Source organism: Carassius gibelio, chromosome B19, assembly GCF_023724105.1.
Source record: "Carassius gibelio isolate Cgi1373 ecotype wild population from Czech Republic chromosome B19, carGib1.2-hapl.c, whole genome shotgun sequence".
Taxonomy (NCBI): domain Eukaryota; kingdom Metazoa; phylum Chordata; class Actinopteri; order Cypriniformes; family Cyprinidae; genus Carassius; species Carassius gibelio.
In genome coordinates this window covers 4,154,639-4,167,983 of record NC_068414.1, presented here as the reverse complement: position 1 = coordinate 4,167,983, position 13,345 = coordinate 4,154,639, and the positions used below count along the sequence as shown (strand labels likewise).

General features: G+C 47.8%; 6 non-coding genes across 6 annotated transcripts; all 6 read left to right on the top strand.

Annotated features, from left to right (window-relative positions):
- The first annotated feature begins 1,428 nt into the window (after nt 1-1,428).
- LOC127981025 (U5 spliceosomal RNA) lies at nt 1,429-1,543 on the top strand. The gene has a single exon (XR_008160019.1). It is a non-coding gene; the product is annotated as a U5 spliceosomal RNA (small nuclear RNA).
- Nucleotides 1,544-3,474: 1,931 nt separating this feature from the next.
- Nucleotides 3,475-3,589, top strand: LOC127980359 (U5 spliceosomal RNA). The gene has a single exon (XR_008159387.1). It is a non-coding gene; the product is annotated as a U5 spliceosomal RNA (small nuclear RNA).
- A 1,930-nt stretch (nt 3,590-5,519) lies between these two features.
- Nucleotides 5,520-5,634, top strand: LOC127981024 (U5 spliceosomal RNA). The gene has a single exon (XR_008160018.1). It is a non-coding gene; the product is annotated as a U5 spliceosomal RNA (small nuclear RNA).
- Nucleotides 5,635-7,560: 1,926 nt separating this feature from the next.
- On the top strand, nt 7,561-7,675 carry LOC127981023 (U5 spliceosomal RNA). The gene has a single exon (XR_008160017.1). It is a non-coding gene; the product is annotated as a U5 spliceosomal RNA (small nuclear RNA).
- A 1,929-nt stretch (nt 7,676-9,604) lies between these two features.
- On the top strand, nt 9,605-9,719 carry LOC127980358 (U5 spliceosomal RNA). The gene has a single exon (XR_008159386.1). It is a non-coding gene; the product is annotated as a U5 spliceosomal RNA (small nuclear RNA).
- A 1,928-nt stretch (nt 9,720-11,647) lies between these two features.
- Nucleotides 11,648-11,762, top strand: LOC127981022 (U5 spliceosomal RNA). Its single transcript, XR_008160016.1, has one exon. It is a non-coding gene; the product is annotated as a U5 spliceosomal RNA (small nuclear RNA).
- The last annotated feature ends 1,583 nt before the right edge of the window (nt 11,763-13,345 follow it).

The following is a 13,345-nucleotide window of genomic DNA, read 5'->3' as shown; positions in this document are numbered from 1 at the left end:
GGTCATTGTTTGGACTCTTTTTTTTTTTTTTTTTTTTTTAAATTGCGCTTTAAACAAAAAGTATTGTGTCAATGCAACTGAACAACATTAATTAGGAACACAGTGCGTCAATAAAGCTGCTGACTTCCACCTGCGTTGGTGGTATAGTGGTGAGCATAGCTGCCTTCCAAGCAGTTGACCCGGGTTCGATTCCCGGCCAACGCATGTCCTTTGGCTCGGGCTGACGTCGAAGCAGAACTCCTTCTGTGACCTGCGACTCCAACCAAAAATTTTGGATGGATCGTTCGGAAGACGAAAAGAACCAGCTCTCCCCGTCGGGGAATCGAACCCCGGTCTTCCGCGTGACAGGCGGAGATACTGTCCACTATACTAACGAGGAGCCGTGCATGCTGCCGTTTCTCCCCCAACGACGGCACTGCACTGACATAACTAAACAATGCATGGCTTCTTCTGACGCAGACCCAGCCCTAGCACCGTAAAATTTCTGATGGACCCATCATTAGCTGAAGTCGCATAACACTTGGAACACTACCCGTAGCAGGGGTCATTGTTTGGACTCTTTTTTTTTTTTTTTTTTTTTTAAATTGCGCTTTAAACAAAAAGTATTGCGTCAATGCAACTGAACAACATTAATTAGGAACACAGTGCGTCAAAAAGCAAAATGACAGTTAAAGGCATTTCGTTATTGAACTCTTTGATGACATCATTCAGCTAAGTTCAGTTTTAAATAGTATCTGTGCAATAATTTGCAATCAAGTCAACGATATCTCTGTACATGAAGTGTCCCAAGCTCCGCCTGCCAGAGGCGACAGAGGCAAGAAACCAAAACTCGATCGGTGAAAAGATGGAGAAAAAACCCGGTGAGAAACCAGGCTCAGTCGGGGAGACAGTTCTCCCCTTGTCAGACGAAACCAGTAGATCAGCTCCAGGCTGCAGGAATGTCAGACTGTGCAGAAGAATCATCTGTTTCCTGTGGTCTTGTCCAGGTGGTCTTTACAGGGGATTTGTATCTGCGGCTCATCTAGTTGTCACGGTCTCCGCTGTGTTTCTGGGCCATAGAGGTCCTTTCTAGGTGTTGATCCACCATCTTCTCTGGATACGGACTGGATCCGGGTGACTGAAGCGGTTACAGACTGGATCTGGTGGCTACGGTGACCTCGGAATAAGGGATTTCTTTAAAATACTTTTTTTTTCATATAAGATTTTATCCAACTTTTCAGATAGAGGCATGAGAAAGAGATTGCCTTGATTGGGCTTTTGGTTATTGGTGGGCCGAGGGGACTTTTTTGAGTTTTACTCCTCCGTTTTGGAGTGGGGGGGGGGGGGTGCTGACGAAACACATGTGGGCAGGCGTTGTCACCCTTGATGACCCTTGGCGAGCGTAGTAGTTTAACAGAGGCAGCGCACAGGCCCGAGCGTTTGGAGACACAGCTCGAGTTTCTCTTCATTGTCGCATAAATCTTTCGCCTTTTACTAAAGATTTCCGTGGAGGGGAACTTTTGCGAGTGACCTGTATTTTGGGTGCTCTGCTCACTGCAGAGCTACATCGAAATGTCAAGAGCAGAATCAGTTTGACCGTCCGCCAGCATGCTGCGAGAGGGCTTGCCACTGGTCATCGTCTGAATGGGCACTCTCTGCGTTTGACCACTTCGTGTTTATTTAGCCGGATGGGAAGGCAGCGTTTTCTTGTACGTGACGGGATGCAAATTCTTGAAGGCTCTCTTTAGTGACGGGTCTGAACAAAGATCTCATCTGCTCCTCTAGCCCTATCGGCGACTCGTGCACTTCGAGTCTTCTTACTGACGGCGCAAGTTGCTGAATGCCTGCTGCGTTGGTGGTATAGTGGTGAGCATAGCTGCCTTCCAAGCAGTTGACCCGGGTTCGATTCCCGGCCAACGCATGTCCTTTGGCTCGGGCTGACGTCGAAGCAGAACTCCCTCTGTGACCTGTGCCTCCACCCAAAACTTTTGGATGGAATAATATCGGATGGACCCATCATTAGCTGAAGTCGCATAACACTTGCAACACTACCCGTAGCAGGGGTCATTGTTTGGACTCTTTTTTTTTTTTTTTTTTTTTTAAATTGCGCTTTAAACAAAAAGTATTGTGTCAATGCAACTGAACAACATTAATTAGGAACACAGTGCGTCAATAAAGCTGCTGACTTCCACCTGCGTTGGTGGTATAGTGGTGAGCATAGCTGCCTTCCAAGCAGTTGACCCGGGTTCGATTCCCGGCCAACGCATGTCCTTTGGCTCGGGCTGACGTCGAAGCAGAACTCCTTCTGTGACCTGCGACTCCAACCAAAAATTTTGGATGGATCGTTCGGAAGACGAAAAGAACCAGCTCTCCCCGTCGGGGAATCGAACCCCGGTCTTCCGCGTGACAGGCGGAGATACTGTCCACTATACTAACGAGGAGCCGTGTATGCTGCCGTTTCTCCCCCAACCGACGGCACTGCACTGACATAACTAAACAATGCATGGCTTCTTCTGACGCAGACCCAGCCCTAGCACCGTAAAATTTCTGATGGACCCATCATTAGCTGAAGTCGCATAACACTTGGAACACTACCCGTAGCAGGGGTCATTGTTTGGACTCTTTTTTTTTTTTTTTTTTTTTTTAAATTGCGCTTTAAACAAAAAGTATTGCGTCAATGCAACTGAACAACATTAATTAGGAACACAGTGCGTCAAAAAGCAAAATGACAGTTAAAGGCATTTCGTTATTGAACTCTTTGATGACATCATTCAGCTAAGTTCAGTTTTAAATAGTATCTGTGCAATAATTTGCAATCAAGTCAACGATATCTCTGTACATGAAGTGTCCCAAGCTCCGCCTGCCAGAGGCGACAGAGGCAAGAAACCAAAACTCGATCGGTGAAAAGATGGAGAAAAAACCCGGTGAGAAACCAGGCTCAGTCGGGGAGACAGTTCTCCCCTTGTCAGACGAAACCAGTAGATCAGCTCCAGGCTGCAGGAATGTCAGACTGTGCAGAAGAATCATCTGTTTCCTGTGGTCTTGTCCAGGTGGTCTTTACAGGGGATTTGTATCTGCGGCTCATCTAGTTGTCACGGTCTCCGCTGTGTTTCTGGGCCATAGAGGTCCTTTCTAGGTGTTGATCCACCATCTTCTCTGGATACGGACTGGATCCGGGTGACTGAAGCGGTTACAGACTGGATCTGGTGGCTACGGTGACCTCGGAATAAGGGATTTCTTTAAAATACTTTTTTTTTCATATAAGATTTTATCCAACTTTTCAGATAGAGGCATGAGAAAGAGATTGCCTTGATTGGGCTTTTGGTTATTGGTGGGCCGAGGGGACTTTTTTGAGTTTTACTCCTCCGTTTTGGAGTGGGGGGGGGGGGGGGTGCTGACGAAACACATGTGGGCAGGCGTTGTCACCCTTGATGACCCTTGGCGAGCGTAGTAGTTTAACAGAGGCAGCGCACAGGCCCGAGCGTTTGGAGACACAGCTCGAGTTTCTCTTCATTGTCGCATAAATCTTTCGCCTTTTACTAAAGATTTCCGTGGAGGGGAACTTTTGCGAGTGACCTGTATTTTTGGGTGCTCTGCTCACTGCAGAGCTACATCGAAATGTCAAGAGCAGAATCAGTTTGACCGTCCGCCAGCATGCTGCGAGAGGGCTTGCCACTGGTCATCGTCTGAATGGGCACTCTCTGCGTTTGACCACTTCGTGTTTATTTAGCCGGATGGGAAGGCAGCGTTTTCTTGTACGTGACGGGATGCAAATTCTTGAAGGCTCTCTTTAGTGACGGGTCTGAACAAAGATCTCATCTGCTCCTCTAGCCCTATCGGCGACTCGTGCACTTCGAGTCTTCTTACTGACGGCGCAAGTTGCTGAATGCCTGCTGCGTTGGTGGTATAGTGGTGAGCATAGCTGCCTTCCAAGCAGTTGACCCGGGTTCGATTCCCGGCCAACGCATGTCCTTTGGCTCGGGCTGACGTCGAAGCAGAACTCCCTCTGTGACCTGTGCCTCCACCCAAAACTTTTGGATGGAATAATATCGGATGGACCCATCATTAGCTGAAGTCGCATAACACTTGCAACACTACCCGTAGCAGGGGTCATTGTTTGGACTCTTTTTTTTTTTTTTTTTTTTTAAATTGCGCTTTAAACAAAAAGTATTGTGTCAATGCAACTGAACAACATTAATTAGGAACACAGTGCGTCAATAAAGCTGCTGACTTCCACCTGCGTTGGTGGTATAGTGGTGAGCATAGCTGCCTTCCAAGCAGTTGACCCGGGTTCGATTCCCGGCCAACGCATGTCCTTTGGCTCAGGCTGACGTCGAAGCAGAACTCCTTCTGTGACCTGCGACTCCAACCAAAAATTTTGGATGGATCGTTCGGAAGACGAAAAGAACCAGCTCTCCCCGTCGGGGAATCGAACCCCGGTCTTCCGCGTGACAGGCGGAGATACTGTCCACTATACTAACGAGGAGCCGTGCATGCTGCCGTTTCTCCCCCAACCGACGGCACTGCACTGACATAACTAAACAATGCATGGCTTCTTCTGACGCAGACCCAGCCCTAGCACCGTAAAATTTCTGATGGACCCATCATTAGCTGAAGTCGCATAACACTTGGAACACTACCCGTAGCAGGGGTCATTGTTTGGACTCTTTTTTTTTTTTTTTTTTTTTTAAATTGCGCTTTAAACAAAAAGTATTGCGTCAATGCAACTGAACAACATTAATTAGGAACACAGTGCGTCAAAAAGCAAAATGACAGTTAAAGGCATTTCGTTATTGAACTCTTTGATGACATCATTCAGCTAAGTTCAGTTTTAAATAGTATCTGTGCAATAATTTGCAATCAAGTCAACGATATCTCTGTACATGAAGTGTCCCAAGCTCCGCCTGCCAGAGGCGACAGAGGCAAGAAACCAAAACTCGATCGGTGAAAAGATGGAGAAAAAACCCGGTGAGAAACCAGGCTCAGTCGGGGAGACAGTTCTCCCCTTGTCAGACGAAACCAGTAGATCAGCTCCAGGCTGCAGGAATGTCAGACTGTGCAGAAGAATCATCTGTTTCCTGTGGTCTTGTCCAGGTGGTCTTTACAGGGGATTTGTATCTGCGGCTCATCTAGTTGTCACGGTCTCCGCTGTGTTTCTGGGCCATAGAGGTCCTTTCTAGGTGTTGATCCACCATCTTCTCTGGATACGGACTGGATCCGGGTGACTGAAGCGGTTACAGACTGGATCTGGTGGCTACGGTGACCTCGGAATAAGGGATTTCTTTAAAATACTTTTTTTTTCATATAAGATTTTATCCAACTTTTCAGATAGAGGCATGAGAAAGAGATTGCCTTGATTGGGCTTTTGGTTATTGGTGGGCCGAGGGGACTTTTTTGAGTTTTACTCCTCCGTTTTGGAGTGGGGGGGGGGGGGGGGGTGCTGACGAAACACATGTGGGCAGGCGTTGTCACCCTTGATGACCCTTGGCGAGCGTAGTAGTTTAACAGAGGCAGCGCACAGGCCCGAGCGTTTGGAGACACAGCTCGAGTTTCTCTTCATTGTCGCATAAATCTTTCGCCTTTTACTAAAGATTTCCGTGGAGGGGAACTTTTGCGAGTGACCTGTATTTTGGGTGCTCTGCTCACTGCAGAGCTACATCGAAATGTCAAGAGCAGAATCAGTTTGACCGTCCGCCAGCATGCTGCGAGAGGGCTTGCCACTGGTCATCGTCTGAATGGGCACTCTCTGCGTTTGACCACTTCGTGTTTATTTAGCCGGATGGGAAGGCAGCGTTTTCTTGTACGTGACGGGATGCAAATTCTTGAAGGCTCTCTTTAGTGACGGGTCTGAACAAAGATCTCATCTGCTCCTCTAGCCCTATCGGCGACTCGTGCACTTCGAGTCTTCTTACTGACGGCGCAAGTTGCTGAATGCCTGCTGCGTTGGTGGTATAGTGGTGAGCATAGCTGCCTTCCAAGCAGTTGACCCGGGTTCGATTCCCGGCCAACGCATGTCCTTTGGCTCGGGCTGACGTCGAAGCAGAACTCCCTCTGTGACCTGTGCCTCCACCCAAAACTTTTGGATGGAATAATATCGGATGGACCCATCATTAGCTGAAGTCGCATAACACTTGCAACACTACCCGTAGCAGGGGTCATTGTTTGGACTCTTTTTTTTTTTTTTTTTTTTTTAAATTGCGCTTTAAACAAAAAGTATTGTGTCAATGCAACTGAACAACATTAATTAGGAACACAGTGCGTCAATAAAGCTGCTGACTTCCACCTGCGTTGGTGGTATAGTGGTGAGCATAGCTGCCTTCCAAGCAGTTGACCCGGGTTCGATTCCCGGCCAACGCATGTCCTTTGGCTCGGGCTGACGTCGAAGCAGAACTCCTTCTGTGACCTGCGACTCCAACCAAAAATTTTGGATGGATCGTTCGGAAGACGAAAAGAACCAGCTCTCCCCGTCGGGGAATCGAACCCCGGTCTTCCGCGTGACAGGCGGAGATACTGTCCACTATACTAACGAGGAGCCGTGCATGCTGCCGTTTCTCCCCCAACCGACGGCACTGCACTGACATAACTAAACAATGCATGGCTTCTTCTGACGCAGACCCAGCCCTAGCACCGTAAAATTTCTGATGGACCCATCATTAGCTGAAGTCGCATAACACTTGGAACACTACCCGTAGCAGGGGTCATTGTTTGGACTCTTTTTTTTTTTTTTTTTTTTTTAAATTGCGCTTTAAACAAAAAGTATTGCGTCAATGCAACTGAACAACATTAATTAGGAACACAGTGCGTCAAAAAGCAAAATGACAGTTAAAGGCATTTCGTTATTGAACTCTTTGATGACATCATTCAGCTAAGTTCAGTTTTAAATAGTATCTGTGCAATAATTTGCAATCAAGTCAACGATATCTCTGTACATGAAGTGTCCCAAGCTCCGCCTGCCAGAGGCGACAGAGGCAAGAAACCAAAACTCGATCGGTGAAAAGATGGAGAAAAAACCCGGTGAGAAACCAGGCTCAGTCGGGGAGACAGTTCTCCCCTTGTCAGACGAAACCAGTAGATCAGCTCCAGGCTGCAGGAATGTCAGACTGTGCAGAAGAATCATCTGTTTCCTGTGGTCTTGTCCAGGTGGTCTTTACAGGGGATTTGTATCTGCGGCTCATCTAGTTGTCACGGTCTCCGCTGTGTTTCTGGGCCATAGAGGTCCTTTCTAGGTGTTGATCCACCATCTTCTCTGGATACGGACTGGATCCGGGTGACTGAAGCGGTTACAGACTGGATCTGGTGGCTACGGTGACCTCGGAATAAGGGATTTCTTTAAAATACTTTTTTTTTCATATAAGATTTTATCCAACTTTTCAGATAGAGGCATGAGAAAGAGATTGCCTTGATTGGGCTTTTGGTTATTGGTGGGCCGAGGGGACTTTTTTGAGTTTTACTCCTCCGTTTTGGAGTGGGGGGGGGGGGTGCTGACGAAACACATGTGGGCAGGCGTTGTCACCCTTGATGACCCTTGGCGAGCGTAGTAGTTTAACAGAGGCAGCGCACAGGCCCGAGCGTTTGGAGACACAGCTCGAGTTTCTCTTCATTGTCGCATAAATCTTTCGCCTTTTACTAAAGATTTCCGTGGAGGGGAACTTTTGCGAGTGACCTGTATTTTGGGTGCTCTGCTCACTGCAGAGCTACATCGAAATGTCAAGAGCAGAATCAGTTTGACCGTCCGCCAGCATGCTGCGAGAGGGCTTGCCACTGGTCATCGTCTGAATGGGCACTCTCTGCGTTTGACCACTTCGTGTTTATTTAGCCGGATGGGAAGGCAGCGTTTTCTTGTACGTGACGGGATGCAAATTCTTGAAGGCTCTCTTTAGTGACGGGTCTGAACAAAGATCTCATCTGCTCCTCTAGCCCTATCGGCGACTCGTGCACTTCGAGTCTTCTTACTGACGGCGCAAGTTGCTGAATGCCTGCTGCGTTGGTGGTATAGTGGTGAGCATAGCTGCCTTCCAAGCAGTTGACCCGGGTTCGATTCCCGGCCAACGCATGTCCTTTGGCTCGGGCTGACGTCGAAGCAGAACTCCCTCTGTGACCTGTGCCTCCACCCAAAACTTTTGGATGGAATAATATCGGATGGACCCATCATTAGCTGAAGTCGCATAACACTTGCAACACTACCCGTAGCAGGGGTCATTGTTTGGACTCTTTTTTTTTTTTTTTTTTTTTAAATTGCGCTTTAAACAAAAAGTATTGTGTCAATGCAACTGAACAACATTAATTAGGAACACAGTGCGTCAATAAAGCTGCTGACTTCCACCTGCGTTGGTGGTATAGTGGTGAGCATAGCTGCCTTCCAAGCAGTTGACCCGGGTTCGATTCCCGGCCAACGCATGTCCTTTGGCTCGGGCTGACGTCGAAGCAGAACTCCTTCTGTGACCTGCGACTCCAACCAAAAATTTTGGATGGATCGTTCGGAAGACGAAAAGAACCAGCTCTCCCCGTCGGGGAATCGAACCCCGGTCTTCCGCGTGACAGGCGGAGATACTGTCCACTATACTAACGAGGAGCCGTGTATGCTGCCGTTTCTCCCCCAACCGACGGCACTGCACTGACATAACTAAACAATGCATGGCTTCTTCTGACGCAGACCCAGCCCTAGCACCGTAAAATTTCTGATGGACCCATCATTAGCTGAAGTCGCATAACACTTGGAACACTACCCGTAGCAGGGGTCATTGTTTGGACTCTTTTTTTTTTTTTTTTTTTTTTAAATTGCGCTTTAAACAAAAAGTATTGCGTCAATGCAACTGAACAACATTAATTAGGAACACAGTGCGTCAAAAAGCAAAATGACAGTTAAAGGCATTTCGTTATTGAACTCTTTGATGACATCATTCAGCTAAGTTCAGTTTTAAATAGTATCTGTGCAATAATTTGCAATCAAGTCAACGATATCTCTGTACATGAAGTGTCCCAAGCTCCGCCTGCCAGAGGCGACAGAGGCAAGAAACCAAAACTCGATCGGTGAAAAGATGGAGAAAAAACCCGGTGAGAAACCAGGCTCAGTCGGGGAGACAGTTCTCCCCTTGTCAGACGAAACCAGTAGATCAGCTCCAGGCTGCAGGAATGTCAGACTGTGCAGAAGAATCATCTGTTTCCTGTGGTCTTGTCCAGGTGGTCTTTACAGGGGATTTGTATCTGCGGCTCATCTAGTTGTCACGGTCTCCGCTGTGTTTCTGGGCCATAGAGGTCCTTTCTAGGTGTTGATCCACCATCTTCTCTGGATACGGACTGGATCCGGGTGACTGAAGCGGTTACAGACTGGATCTGGTGGCTACGGTGACCTCGGAATAAGGGATTTCTTTAAAATACTTTTTTTTTCATATAAGATTTTATCCAACTTTTCAGATAGAGGCATGAGAAAGAGATTGCCTTGATTGGGCTTTTGGTTATTGGTGGGCCGAGGGGACTTTTTTGAGTTTTACTCCTCCGTTTTGGAGTGGGGGGGGGGGGGGGTGCTGACGAAACACATGTGGGCAGGCGTTGTCACCCTTGATGACCCTTGGCGAGCGTAGTAGTTTAACAGAGGCAGCGCACAGGCCCGAGCGTTTGGAGACACAGCTCGAGTTTCTCTTCATTGTCGCATAAATCTTTCGCCTTTTACTAAAGATTTCCGTGGAGGGGAACTTTTGCGAGTGACCTGTATTTTTGGGTGCTCTGCTCACTGCAGAGCTACATCGAAATGTCAAGAGCAGAATCAGTTTGACCGTCCGCCAGCATGCTGCGAGAGGGCTTGCCACTGGTCATCGTCTGAATGGGCACTCTCTGCGTTTGACCACTTCGTGTTTATTTAGCCGGATGGGAAGGCAGCGTTTTCTTGTACGTGACGGGATGCAAATTCTTGAAGGCTCTCTTTAGTGACGGGTCTGAACAAAGATCTCATCTGCTCCTCTAGCCCTATCGGCGACTCGTGCACTTCGAGTCTTCTTACTGACGGCGCAAGTTGCTGAATGCCTGCTGCGTTGGTGGTATAGTGGTGAGCATAGCTGCCTTCCAAGCAGTTGACCCGGGTTCGATTCCCGGCCAACGCATGTCCTTTGGCTCGGGCTGACGTCGAAGCAGAACTCCCTCTGTGACCTGTGCCTCCACCCAAAACTTTTGGATGGAATAATATCGGATGGACCCATCATTAGCTGAAGTCGCATAACACTTGCAACACTACCGGTAGCAGGGGTCATTGTTTGGACTCTTTTTTTTTTTTTTTTTTTTTAAATTGCGCTTTAAACAAAAAGTATTGTGTCAATGCAACTGAACAACATTAATTAGGAACACAGTGCGTCAATAAAGCTGCTGACTTCCACCTGCGTTGGTGGTATAGTGGTGAGCATAGCTGCCTTCCAAGCAGTTGACCCGGGTTCGATTCCCGGCCAACGCATGTCCTTTGGCTCAGGCTGACGTCGAAGCAGAACTCCTTCTGTGACCTGCGACTCCAACCAAAAATTTTGGATGGATCGTTCGGAAGACGAAAAGAACCAGCTCTCCCCGTCGGGGAATCGAACCCCGGTCTTCCGCGTGACAGGCGGAGATACTGTCCACTATACTAACGAGGAGCCGTGCATGCTGCCGTTTCTCCCCCAACCGACGGCACTGCACTGACATAACTAAACAATGCATGGCTTCTTCTGACGCAGACCCAGCCCTAGCACCGTAAAATTTCTGATGGACCCATCATTAGCTGAAGTCGCATAACACTTGGAACACTACCCGTAGCAGGGGTCATTGTTTGGACTCTTTTTTTTTTTTTTTTTTTTTTAAATTGCGCTTTAAACAAAAAGTATTGCGTCAATGCAACTGAACAACATTAATTAGGAACACAGTGCGTCAAAAAGCAAAATGACAGTTAAAGGCATTTCGTTATTGAACTCTTTGATGACATCATTCAGCTAAGTTCAGTTTTAAATAGTATCTGTGCAATAATTTGCAATCAAGTCAACGATATCTCTGTACATGAAGTGTCCCAAGCTCCGCCTGCCAGAGGCGACAGAGGCAAGAAACCAAAACTCGATCGGTGAAAAGATGGAGAAAAAACCCGGTGAGAAACCAGGCTCAGTCGGGGAGACAGTTCTCCCCTTGTCAGACGAAACCAGTAGATCAGCTCCAGGCTGCAGGAATGTCAGACTGTGCAGAAGAATCATCTGTTTCCTGTGGTCTTGTCCAGGTGGTCTTTACAGGGGATTTGTATCTGCGGCTCATCTAGTTGTCACGGTCTCCGCTGTGTTTCTGGGCCATAGAGGTCCTTTCTAGGTGTTGATCCACCATCTTCTCTGGATACGGACTGGATCCGGGTGACTGAAGCGGTTACAGACTGGATCTGGTGGCTACGGTGACCTCGGAATAAGGGATTTCTTTAAAATACTTTTTTTTTCATATAAGATTTTATCCAACTTTTCAGATAGAGGCATGAGAAAGAGATTGCCTTGATTGGGCTTTTGGTTATTGGTGGGCCGAGGGGACTTTTTTGAGTTTTACTCCTCCGTTTTGGAGTGGGGGGGGGGGGGGGTGCTGACGAAACACATGTGGGCAGGCGTTGTCACCCTTGATGACCCTTGGCGAGCGTAGTAGTTTAACAGAGGCAGCGCACAGGCCCGAGCGTTTGGAGACACAGCTCGAGTTTCTCTTCATTGTCGCATAAATCTTTCGCCTTTTACTAAAGATTTCCGTGGAGGGGAACTTTTGCGAGTGACCTGTATTTTGGGTGCTCTGCTCACTGCAGAGCTACATCGAAATGTCAAGAGCAGAATCAGTTTGACCGTCCGCCAGCATGCTGCGAGAGGGCTTGCCACTGGTCATCGTCTGAATGGGCACTCTCTGCGTTTGACCACTTCGTGTTTATTTAGCCGGATGGGAAGGCAGCGTTTTCTTGTACGTGACGGGATGCAAATTCTTGAAGGCTCTCTTTAGTGACGGGTCTGAACAAAGATCTCATCTGCTCCTCTAGCCCTATCGGCGACTCGTGCACTTCGAGTCTTCTTACTGACGGCGCAAGTTGCTGAATGCCTGCTGCGTTGGTGGTATAGTGGTGAGCATAGCTGCCTTCCAAGCAGTTGACCCGGGTTCGATTCCCGGCCAACGCATGTCCTTTGGCTCGGGCTGACGTCGAAGCAGAACTCCCTCTGTGACCTGTGCCTCCACCCAAAACTTTTGGATGGAATAATATCGGATGGACCCATCATTAGCTGAAGTCGCATAACACTTGCAACACTACCCGTAGCAGGGGTCATTGTTTGGACTCTTTTTTTTTTTTTTTTTTTTTTAAATTGCGCTTTAAACAAAAAGTATTGTGTCAATGCAACTGAACAACATTAATTAGGAACACAGTGCGTCAATAAAGCTGCTGACTTCCACCTGCGTTGGTGGTATAGTGGTGAGCATAGCTGCCTTCCAAGCAGTTGACCCGGGTTCGATTCCCGGCCAACGCATGTCCTTTGGCTCGGGCTGACGTCGAAGCAGAACTCCTTCTGTGACCTGCGACTCCAACCAAAAATTTTGGATGGATCGTTCGGAAGACGAAAAGAACCAGCTCTCCCCGTCGGGGAATCGAACCCCGGTCTTCCGCGTGACAGGCGGAGATACTGTCCACTATACTAACGAGGAGCCGTGCATGCTGCCGTTTCTCCCCCAACCGACGGCACTGCACTGACATAACTAAACAATGCATGGCTTCTTCTGACGCAGACCCAGCCCTAGCACCGTAAAATTTCTGATGGACCCATCATTAGCTGAAGTCGCATAACACTTGGAACACTACCCGTAGCAGGGGTCATTGTTTGGACTCTTTTTTTTTTTTTTTTTTTTTTAAATTGCGCTTTAAACAAAAAGTATTGCGTCAATGCAACTGAACAACATTAATTAGGAACACAGTGCGTCAAAAAGCAAAATGACAGTTAAAGGCATTTCGTTATTGAACTCTTTGATGACATCATTCAGCTAAGTTCAGTTTTAAATAGTATCTGTGCAATAATTTGCAATCAAGTCAACGATATCTCTGTACATGAAGTGTCCCAAGCTCCGCCTGCCAGAGGCGACAGAGGCAAGAAACCAAAACTCGATCGGTGAAAAGATGGAGAAAAAACCCGGTGAGAAACCAGGCTCAGTCGGGGAGACAGTTCTCCCCTTGTCAGACGAAACCAGTAGATCAGCTCCAGGCTGCAGGAATGTCAGACTGTGCAGAAGAATCATCTGTTTCCTGTGGTCTTGTCCAGGTGGTCTTTACAGGGGATTTGTATCTGCGGCTCATCTAGTTGTCACGGTCTCCGCTGTGTTTCTGGGCCATAGAGGTCCTTTCTAGGTGTTGATCCAC